The 10,436-nt window shown below is 36.9% G+C and overlaps 1 pseudogene; it reads right to left on the bottom strand.

Annotated features, from left to right (window-relative positions):
* Positions 1–4,761: 4,761 nt before the first annotated feature.
* Positions 4,762–4,881, bottom strand: LOC145511735 (5S ribosomal RNA; annotated as a pseudogene).
* Between the last annotated feature and the right edge of the window lie 5,555 nt (positions 4,882–10,436).

The raw sequence follows: 10,436 nt of genomic DNA, 5'->3' as shown, positions 1-10,436 counted from the left end.
GTCCTAATATTAATTTGAAAGGGAAATCTTATGAGTTGGCTATTCCTTATGTACACAATCATGTAGTATAACCTAACAATCATTTATAATCAGTGTATTGATTATCTAATGTTGCATAGCAAATTCCCTAAAACTTTGTCTTAAAATAGTAATAACCATTTATCATATCATACTATTTATGTGGGTCTGGAATTCAGAAGGGGCTTAGCTGGGCTGTTCTGGTTCAGGATCTGTCATATCAGTTGCAATCAGGATACTGGCTTGGGCTATGGTTATTTGTGGGCTTGACTGGGTCTGGAAGATCTGCTTCCAAGATGTCAACTTGACAATGACTGTTGGCAGGAAGGCTCAGTTCTTAATCATATGGATCTCTCCATAGGACAGTTTCTATGTTCTAATGACATGACAGATGGCTTCCCCCAGACCAAGTGATCCAAAAGAACAGTGATAAAGCTGCAGTCCTTTATGTCCTAGACTCTGAAATCACACATCATTTCTGTAATATCCTGTTGGCTATACATCTTACCATGTATGTGTAGGATGGGACTACACAAGGACATAAATGCCAGAAGGTGAGGATCACTAGGAGCCATTTTGTGATAAGCTGGCTTATCACAACTAATAAGGTGTGAATTCCTATAATATTAATACTTGATGATGTTATAAATAATAAGAAAATAACATACAAAATACCTATCCAAGCCATTACCTAATGGTCAATTACCTACTTACCTAATATGTTCTTCATTTCCCTTTCAACTCATTGAATCTGATTTTTTTCAGATGTACTTGAGCTTACAACACATTTGAGAAGTTCTGTTTAGGAAATGCCAATCTTCAAGCAATAAGTTCAGTTCAGTTCAGTCGCTCAGTCGTGTCCGACTCTCTGCGACCCCATGAATTGCAGCACGCCAGGCCTCTCTGTCCATCACCAACTCCCGGAGTCTACCCAAACCCATGTTCATCGAGTCGGTGATGCCATCCAACCATCTCATCCTCTGTCGTCCCCTTCTCCTCCCGCCCCCAATCCTACCCAGCATTAGGGTCTTTTCCAATGAGTCAACCCTTCGCATGAGGTGGCCAAAGTATTGGAGCTTCAGCTTCAACATCAGACCTTCCAATGAACACCCAGGATTGATCTCTTTTAGGATGGATTGATTGTCAAGCAATAAAGAAATCCATAAATTATGATTCAACTTACTGCGTTTGATACTATACCCAATGTAGCATTTGGAGATGCTGATTCACTAATACTATCTTCAAAATATTAAACTGACATCAAAATGGTGAGTATAAAAAAGGACAGGGAGTTTCCTGGCAGTCCAAGGGTTAAGACTCAGGGTTTTTAGTACCATGGCCTTGGGTTCAATCCCTGCTCAAGGAACTAAGATCCGACAAGCCACATGGCATAACTAAAAAAAAAAAAAAAAGCAAGAGGCCATATATCTTTTAAAAATAGCACATGCTAAAAAACTCTGTGACATAAATCATAGCAATTTTTTTTTTTGGATCTGTCTCTTAAAGGAAAAAAAATAAACAAATGGGACCTAATTAGACTTAAAAGCTTTTGCATAGTAAAGGAAACCATCAGCAATCTACTGAATGGGAGAAAATATTTGCTTATAATATGCCTGGTAAGGGATTAATATCTCAAATATAAAAACAGTTCATAGAACTCAACATCAAGAAACAAACAACCCAATTAAAAAATGGACAGAAAACATGAACAGACATTTCTCCAAAGATATACTGATGACCAACAGGCACATGAAAAGATACTCAACATCATTAATCATCAGAGAAATGCAAATTGAAATCACAATGAGATATCACCTCACACATGACAGGATGGCTGTCATCAAAAAACTCACAAATGTTGGCAAGGATGTGGAGAAGAGAGAATGCTCATACACCATTGATGGGAATGTAAACTGGAGCAGCCACTGTGGAAAACAGTATGGAAGTTTCTCAAAAAACCAGAAATAGAACTACCATATGACACTGCAATTCCACTCCTGGATATATATCTGAAAAAAACAAAACCACTAATTTGAAAAGATACATGCCCCTCAAAGTTCCTAGCAGTATGATTTATAGTTGCCAAGATAAAGAAGCAACCTAAGTGTCCATCAATAGACAAATGGATAAAGAAGATGCAGTGTATATGTATACAATGGAATACTAAAAAAAAAAGCCATAAAAAAGAATGAAATTCTGCCATTTGCAACAAGATAGATGGATTTGAAGGGTATTATGCTAAGTGAAATATGTCAAAGAAAAACAAATATCATATGCTGTCACTTATATGTGGAATCTAAAACATAAACTAATGAATATGACAAAATGGAGAGTCACAAATAGTACAAACTAGTGGGTATCAGTGGGGAGGGGAGAGGAGAAGGGCACAATAGGGGTAGGGGCTTAAGGGGTACAAACTAGTATAAAATAAACAATCTATGGGACATACTGTACAAAACAGGGAAGATAGCCATTATTTTATAATAACTATAAATGAGGTATAACCTTTAAAAATTGTGAATTACTATGTTGTACACTTGAACCTTATATAGTATTGTACATCAGTTACTATATTCCAATCTTTTAAAAAGCAAACAAACAAACAAAACAGCACATGCAATTCTCAAGAAGGAAGGTAAAATCATTCAAGTTTTGAAAGTATCCTTACAGCCAAGTCTTCCAAGCAAGAATAACTGTGCAGGGAATTCCCTGGTTGTCCAGTGGTTAGGACTCCATGCTTTCATGGCTGAGGTTGCAGGTTTGATCCCTGGTAGGGAAAATAAGATCCCTAAAGCTATGTGGCAAAACAAACAAACAACTGTGCATCAATTGATGTTCTTTTTCTTTCTCTGATCCATTCACCACTCCAGATAACCTTCAGATAATGTGAAAATTAAAGGACTATCTTATGATATTGCCTGATGTTCTGCTGATTCAAATAATAAAATACCTAAATCAGTGGTCATGTTTTACAAATTAAAATATCCAGCATCTTCTTTCATTTTATTAAGATACTTTCATGTTAAAAGGCCTTTCAGAATGTATAACAAAAGTTAAAATTCTCATACTAAAATGTGTCAGGTGGTGGGTTAAATATTTTAGTTTGGTCATATATCCCATATTATTCTTGCAATATCCCTGACATAGACATGATATACATTTTTTAAATGAAAATAAAAGAGTAAGTAAGTAGCCTAAGTTCCCACATTAAATGACAGAGCTTGAATTTGAACCCCAAATTAAACTGTCGGTATGCCAATTACCCAAATGCATTATTCTCATTTAATTCTCATTACAAACCCATTTCTGAGGCTTAGAAAGAATAAGCAACAACTTGGGAAAGGTCATAAACTAATGAGTGGCTGTTCAGAGACTCAAACCCAGGTCTATCTCGAAATCCAATGTGTTTTGCTATAAACATAGAAAGGAAGAGAAAAGTAACATATTACAAATATCAAACTAGGAAGATGAAATAAATAAGTTACTGAAATAGGCATTGAGTGCTTTGGAACAACACTTTACCAGTAGTCAATGTATCTATTCCAAATCAAGGTTCAAACTTTTCACAAAGGCTAGATCAACAATATCTAGCTTCATATAAGCAAATTGCAACAAAAAATATTACTTTGTCAAATGCCATGAAGAGAATAAATCTGTATCCAAATACTTCTCACTGAGAAGCTGATGTGGGGCGCTGTGGCAGAGGTGAAGGGGAGAGAGAAAAATATTTAGAGGATGCTTTAGGAGAGCAGGAAACAGGCAATTGTACGGTAAGACATCTGTGTGCGGAGGACTATAATTTGAAAACAAAAGTAATATGCTTAGCCATATTTCATTCACACTTCTGAAGTCTGCTCAAAGGGATACCCGAGAATCTAAAATTTACTGGGAACAGATCTCAAGCCAGATATTGTACTTCAAGCTAGTGTCCTGTTTTCTTTGTTTTCCTTGCTCATTCCACCTATCTTTCTTTAAATATCCTTTGTTTATAAAAAAAAAAAGTTTTTTTTAAAGTAATAGTATCATTGTAAGGATTCTTTCAGTTTAAATATTTTGTAAAATAGAAATTCTGGAAAATGAAGAAAATTCTTTCAAAACCCATACGTCCTAAAATTCAAGCTACAACACACTGCTTCCCTAAATTGCCTTGCTAAGTCAAAAGATCTCTTTTTGTGAGTCTGGGACATCTTGTCACACCAAAATGCAAGAAAATAGATGAAGGATACTAGGGTTATGCCAAAATGATCCAGGAGTCAAACTAGCTCCTACCAGTCAAAGATGGAACAATTTGAGCATAAAAATGAGTAATTTCAATAGGAGATGCATCATACACGTTAGAATCCATGAGTTCATACTAATAAAAAAAAAAAAAGCTTTTTAAACTTAATGGATCAAAATTATGTCAATGATTTTGTTTCTGTTTGGAAGTAGAGAAATCATGACTGACTAGTTTCCCTAACATTTCATGAACTAGGTGGTCTTACTATGCTATCAACGAGGTTAGGTCCTGCTGTCTCTACAGTGAGGTTCATTTAGGTCAAAGCAGCCAATACTGAGAATGCATGGCTCAGAAGTCTCCAGTATCCTCTACAAGTGACCAGCAAAGAGCGCATGCTCACCCTCTGTTGCTAAAATGGAATAAAGGAACTTTTAGGAACTTTTAATTGACTCCTTTAAAGAGTTCACACTTCAAACTGATCTGCAAATAAGTACGGTTTCTTTGTTTGCTTTATTTTTATTATTAGTCTACAGTATCTGGTATTCCCATGCGGTCTCCCATCCAAGTACTAACCAGGCCCGACACTATTTAGCTTCCGAGATCAGATGCGATCAGGCGCATTCAGGGGTGGTATGGCCATAGACTGCTTTTGCTTTTAATTTAAGTGTGGTTGATTTACAACATTATCTTAGTTTCAGGTGCACAACATAGTGATTCAATATTTCACAGATTTTACTCCATTTAAAGTTATTCCAGGACTTGTCTGGAGGTCCAGTGGTTAGGACTTGGTGCTTCCACTGCAGAGGGCACATGGTTCATTGCTGGTGAGGGAACTAAGATCCCACACGCTGTATGGCACAGCCAAAAAATTTTAATTACATTAAGTTAAATTAAAAACAAAGTTATTACAAACAAAAGCAGAACACTCTTCAACCCAATTAAAAACTGGGCAGGAGAGCTAAAGAGACATTTCTCCAAAGAAGACAGATAGCCAAGAAGCACATGAAAAGATGCTCAACATTACTCACTATATTAGAGAAATGCAGATCAAAACTATGAGGTACTGTGTCACACAGGTTAGAATAGCCCTCATCAAAAAAATCTACAAATGATAAATGCTGGAGAGGGTGTGGAGTAAAGGGAACCCTCCTACACTATTGATGGGAATGTACATTGGTGTAGCCACTATGGGAACAGTATGGAAGTTCCTTTAAAAACTAAAAATAGAGCTACTATATAACCCTGCAATCCCACTCCTGGGCATATATCCAGAGAAAAACATGGTCTAAAAGGATACATGCATCCCAATGTACAATGAATCACTGTTTACAACACCCAAGACATGGAAGCAACCTAAATGTCCATGGACAGAGAAATGGATAAAGAAGATATGGTACTTATATACAATGGAATATTACTCAGCCATTAAAAAGAACGAAATAATGCCCTTTGCAGCAACATGGATGGACCTAGAGATTGTCATACTGAGTAAAGTCAGTCAGAGAGAGAAGGAAAAATATCATGTAATATCCCTTATATGCAGAATCTAAAAAGAAATTGTACAAATTAATTTCTTTACAGAATAGAAACAGATTCACAGACTTAGGTAATGAACTTATGGTTGCCAGTGGGGGAAGGATCAGGGGAAGGGATAGTTAGGGAGTTTGGGATCGTGTACACACTGCTATATTTAAAATGGATAACCAACAAGGTCTTCTGTATAGCACAGGGAACTCTGCTCAATGTCATGTGGCACCCTGGATGGGAGAGGAGTTTGGGGGAGAATGGATACATGTATATGTACAGCTGAGTCTCTTTGCTTTCCACCTGAAACTATAACAGTATTGTTAATTGGCTATACTCCAATATAAGATAAAAAGTTAAAAAATCCAGTGCAAAACTTCAAAGATAGCATCAAAATCATTCTTTACTTCTAAGTGTACTTAAGATGGGTGAACTGTATACCTAAAATGGGTGAAATGTTTTGATATGTAAATTATACTTCAATAAAGAGACAGCAATTAAATAATTTTTAAAATAATTATTGGAAAATTAGGATAAAATTTTTTTTTGGCTGTGCTATGCAGCTTGCAGGATCTTAGTTCCTCAACCAGGAACTGAACCTGGGCCCTAGGCAGTGGAAGCAGAGTCCTACCCACTGAACCAACAGAAAATTCCCAAATTAGTACAATTTTAACACTGTCTGGATATTTGGTGATATCCAGGAATTACTAAAGTGTAATAATGCCATCATGCGTATGTGTTTTATATCAGTTTTAGATGTATGTATTGAAATATTTTAGGAAGACATGATTTGGAGAACTTGCTTCAATATAATTGAGGGGGAGAGTGGGTAGGGATACAGATTTTTTAAAAAAATAGGTCTCGAATTTTTAATTACTAAAGCTTGTTGACAGCCATTTGGACAGTGATTATACTCTTATTTTTACTAAGTTTTGTCTAAGTTTGTAATTTCAAAAAAGTTTTTAAAAGTTATGTATTTATGTCTGCGTCAGGTCTTAGTTGTGGCACACAGGATGTTTCACTGCAGCGAGGGCTTCTCTCTACAGCTTCTCTTCCCGTGGGGCACAGGCTTGCCAGGTGTGGTTCTCGGGCTCAGTAGTTGCGGGAGGTGCGCTTAGCTGCCCTATGGCATATGGAATCTTAGTTCTCCAACCAAGAATCAAGCCTGCACCCCCTTCATTGGAAGGTGGATTCTTAACCACTGAACCACCAGGGAAGTCCCAACAAAATTTAAAAAATAAATAAATAAACAGAATTTTTACAAACTCTTCTTGTGTGTGTGCTGTTTTTGTTATAGGTCCACAGCTACTCCAAAAAAAAAAATCATCAGTTTCAGTTATCAGCCATTCTGCACCTGGCATACTGGAGATGCATAACACTTTGTTGTTATTATTTGTTTCTTTATGTGACACAGGGAGCACAACAGCCATGTAAGTAGCCCTGAACATGATTTAAAAGCCAGAGTCATCATAACTTATGAATGACCTCGTATCTGATACTTCTTTTTATTAATTTACTTTCTATTGAAGTATAGTTGATTTACAATGTTGTGCTGATTGCCGGTGTACAACAAAGTGATTTAGTTATACATACATACTTTTTCATATTTTTTTCCACTATGCCTTATTACAGGATTATCTGATACTTCTGAGCATATAGAGAATAAGCATAATAACCAGTTTTTCTGTCAAAATTCCTCTAAAAACAAGCCTTAAGAGCTTAGGACTATGCAGATGGGTTGGAGTTTCACTGGCTCTGTGCTAAAATTAAGTAGCTCATTTGAGAGATAAAGCATGTTAAAATATCAATTCAGAACAAAAAAAAATTGCATTACATGGTTTATGTTCTACATATTAAGGCATTTGTTTTCTAGTATGGGTTCCTAGAGGAAAGGGACTTGTGTCTTGCTCAGCATGTGAGCTGCTCTTAATACATTGTAGAGGAGATGCTCAAAAGTTACTAAGGTTGTTGAATTTATTAGGCCAGTTGAAAGTTGGGGAAAGGACTAATTAAAATGGCTTATTTTAACCTAAAATATAATAAATTCTTTATGTTCAAAAGTGGTCCTCACATCTGTTAGAATGGCTACTGTCAAAAGGACAAGAAATAACAAGCATTGGAGAGGATGTAGAGAAAATGGAACCCTTGGGTACTGTCAGCGGGAACGTAAATTGGTGCAGCCACTATGGAAAATAGTGCAGAGTTTCCTCAAAAACTTAAAAATAGAAACTACCATGTGATCTCGCAAATCCACACTGGGTATTTATCCAAAGAAAATGAAAACACTAGCACTCCCATGTTCTTTGCTGCATTATTTACAATGGCCAAGATACAGAAACAACCTAAGAGTTCACCAATAGATAAAGAAAACATGATATACTGAAATAGATATCTATGTTTATCTACATACAGAAATATTATTCAATCATAAAAAAGACTATCTTACCATCTGCAACAACATGGATGGATCCTTAGGGTATTATGCTAAGTGAAATAAGTCAGAGAGACAAAGTCAAATACTGTATGATCTCAGCTTTAAATGCAATCTATAACACCAAAACCAAGCTTACAGGGAACAGATCGGTATCCAACAGATTGGTGGGGGGTAGGGTGTCCGCTAAATGGATAAGTGGAGTCAAAAGGTACAAACTTCAGGTTATAAAATAAGTAATTCATTGAGATGCAATGTGCAACATGGCGACTATAGCTATTACTACTGTACTGGCGGCTCAGTGGTAAAGAATCTGCCTGCCAACACAGGAGACACAGGTTCAATCCCTGGGTCAGGAAGATCCCCTGCAGAAGGAAATGGCAACCCACTCCAGTATTCTTGCCTGGAAAATCCCACAGACAGAGGAGTAAGGTGGGCAGAGTGGGACACAACATAGTGACTAAACAACAATTGCGTATTTGAAAGCTGCTAGATCTTAAAAGTTCTCATCACAAGAAAAAAAATAATTCTGCAGCTATGTATGGTGATAGATGTTAGCTAGACTTAGTATAATGACCATTTCACAATATATACAAATATCAAATCATTATGTTGTATACCTGAAACTAATATATCAACTATCCTTTAATTAAAAAAAAAAAAGAGCAGTTCCTTTGGGCCCCACACCTTCCACCAACAATAAAAGCAGTATTTTCTATCATCTATAGAGGGATAGATCTTGAGCTATATAACAGCTCAATATAGGCAGAGGCCATCTTAATTTGTCATACATACTTGGCTTGGATATAGTCTAACTACTGTACTGGTGGCTCAGTGGTAGAGAATCCACCTGCCAATGAAAGAGATGCGGGTTCGATCCCTGGGTCAGGAAGATCCCCCAGAGAAGGAAATGGCAACCCACTCCAGTATTCTTGCCTGGGAAATCCCATGGACAGAGAAGCCTGGCGGGCTATAGTCCATGAGATCACAAAAGACTCGGATACAACTTAGTGACTCTACAACAATACTCTACCTAACCACATCTCCTGTGTGTGCACGTGCATGCACACACTCTCACGCTCCGGAGCCTACTTAATCCTACTTAATCCTCACCACTTACCTTCAACTCCTCTCTTTCGCTCATTACTGATACCAAGTTTTATTAACTGCCTGTTTCAGGTCATAATCTGTCCACTTCTCTTTCCCATTGTCCAATCTTAATCAGAGTATCTCACCCAAATGAGATTTTACCACCGTGCTTGCCTCTGATTTCTCCTCCTCCAAGCGAACCTACACTACGAGTGTCATTTCCTTATTTAAAACTTTCTAATGGCTCACCATTGTCTTAAAAAAAAAAAAAAAAGAAACTCTTTAAATTGATTGTCTGGGCTCTTCTATGATCTGGTCCGTTTCATCTCCTCTCAGCCCTTGTTCACCCCTCCCACTTAACCATACACGATAAATTGTTTAAAGAATATCATGCTTTCCAGGCTAAAATATATGTTTATGTGCATATGTTGTTTTTCCTGTCTCTAATACTCTCCTCCTCTATACACCAATCTGTACTCATCTTTCAGCTCTCAGCTTAAACATCATTTTAAGTATTCTCATAGACCCCTTCATTTGTCTCAGAAATACTATTCATCATATTTTATAATTTTCTACTTATCCAAATCTTTCATTAGACACAAAGCAATAGTCTCAGAAGAGCGTTTGGCTCAATGACGGCATGCTGATCTTCAGTATAAGTTTTTTTAAAATGACAGCTAATAATGATTTAAACTAGTTTCAAAACCCTCAATTTGGTTTCCTGTAATCTGTAGGATTTTTGCTTCTTAATTCTACTCCAACCTCAGCCCACAATCTTTACTCACCTATAGGGATGTTGCAGTAAAATCCATTCTCTCCTTGCATAACTAGACCTGTCTTCTCAAGTAGAGACAACATTTCCCAATGCCTGTTAAGGATATATGTATTCCTGTGATCAACCTACAGTCAAAAGAACATGAGAAGTTATACAACTTATGGCTTAGATTTCCAAAGGCCATTCCTTCAGGGGCTAAAATGAAAGCAACTGAGTTATCTCAGAAGCCATGTTTTGAAAATGGCAAAATGAGAGCCCAGGTCTTTGAAAGACTAGATGGAGGACATCACAGGACACTTAAGTGGTGAGAAATATCCTTTATCAGAGCCATCACATTTGGGGCTCTTTTTGTTACTACTTTCACTACCATAAGGGCTAAT

The sequence above is a fragment of the Giraffa tippelskirchi genome, chromosome 6 (genome assembly GCF_054371585.1).
Source record: "Giraffa tippelskirchi isolate mGirTip1 chromosome 6, T2T-mGirTip1v1.2.pri, whole genome shotgun sequence".
NCBI classification, from domain to species: Eukaryota; Metazoa; Chordata; class Mammalia; order Artiodactyla; family Giraffidae; genus Giraffa; species Giraffa tippelskirchi.
The sequence above is the reverse complement of the archived record's forward strand: the minus strand, read 5'-3'. Positions and strand labels throughout refer to the sequence as shown.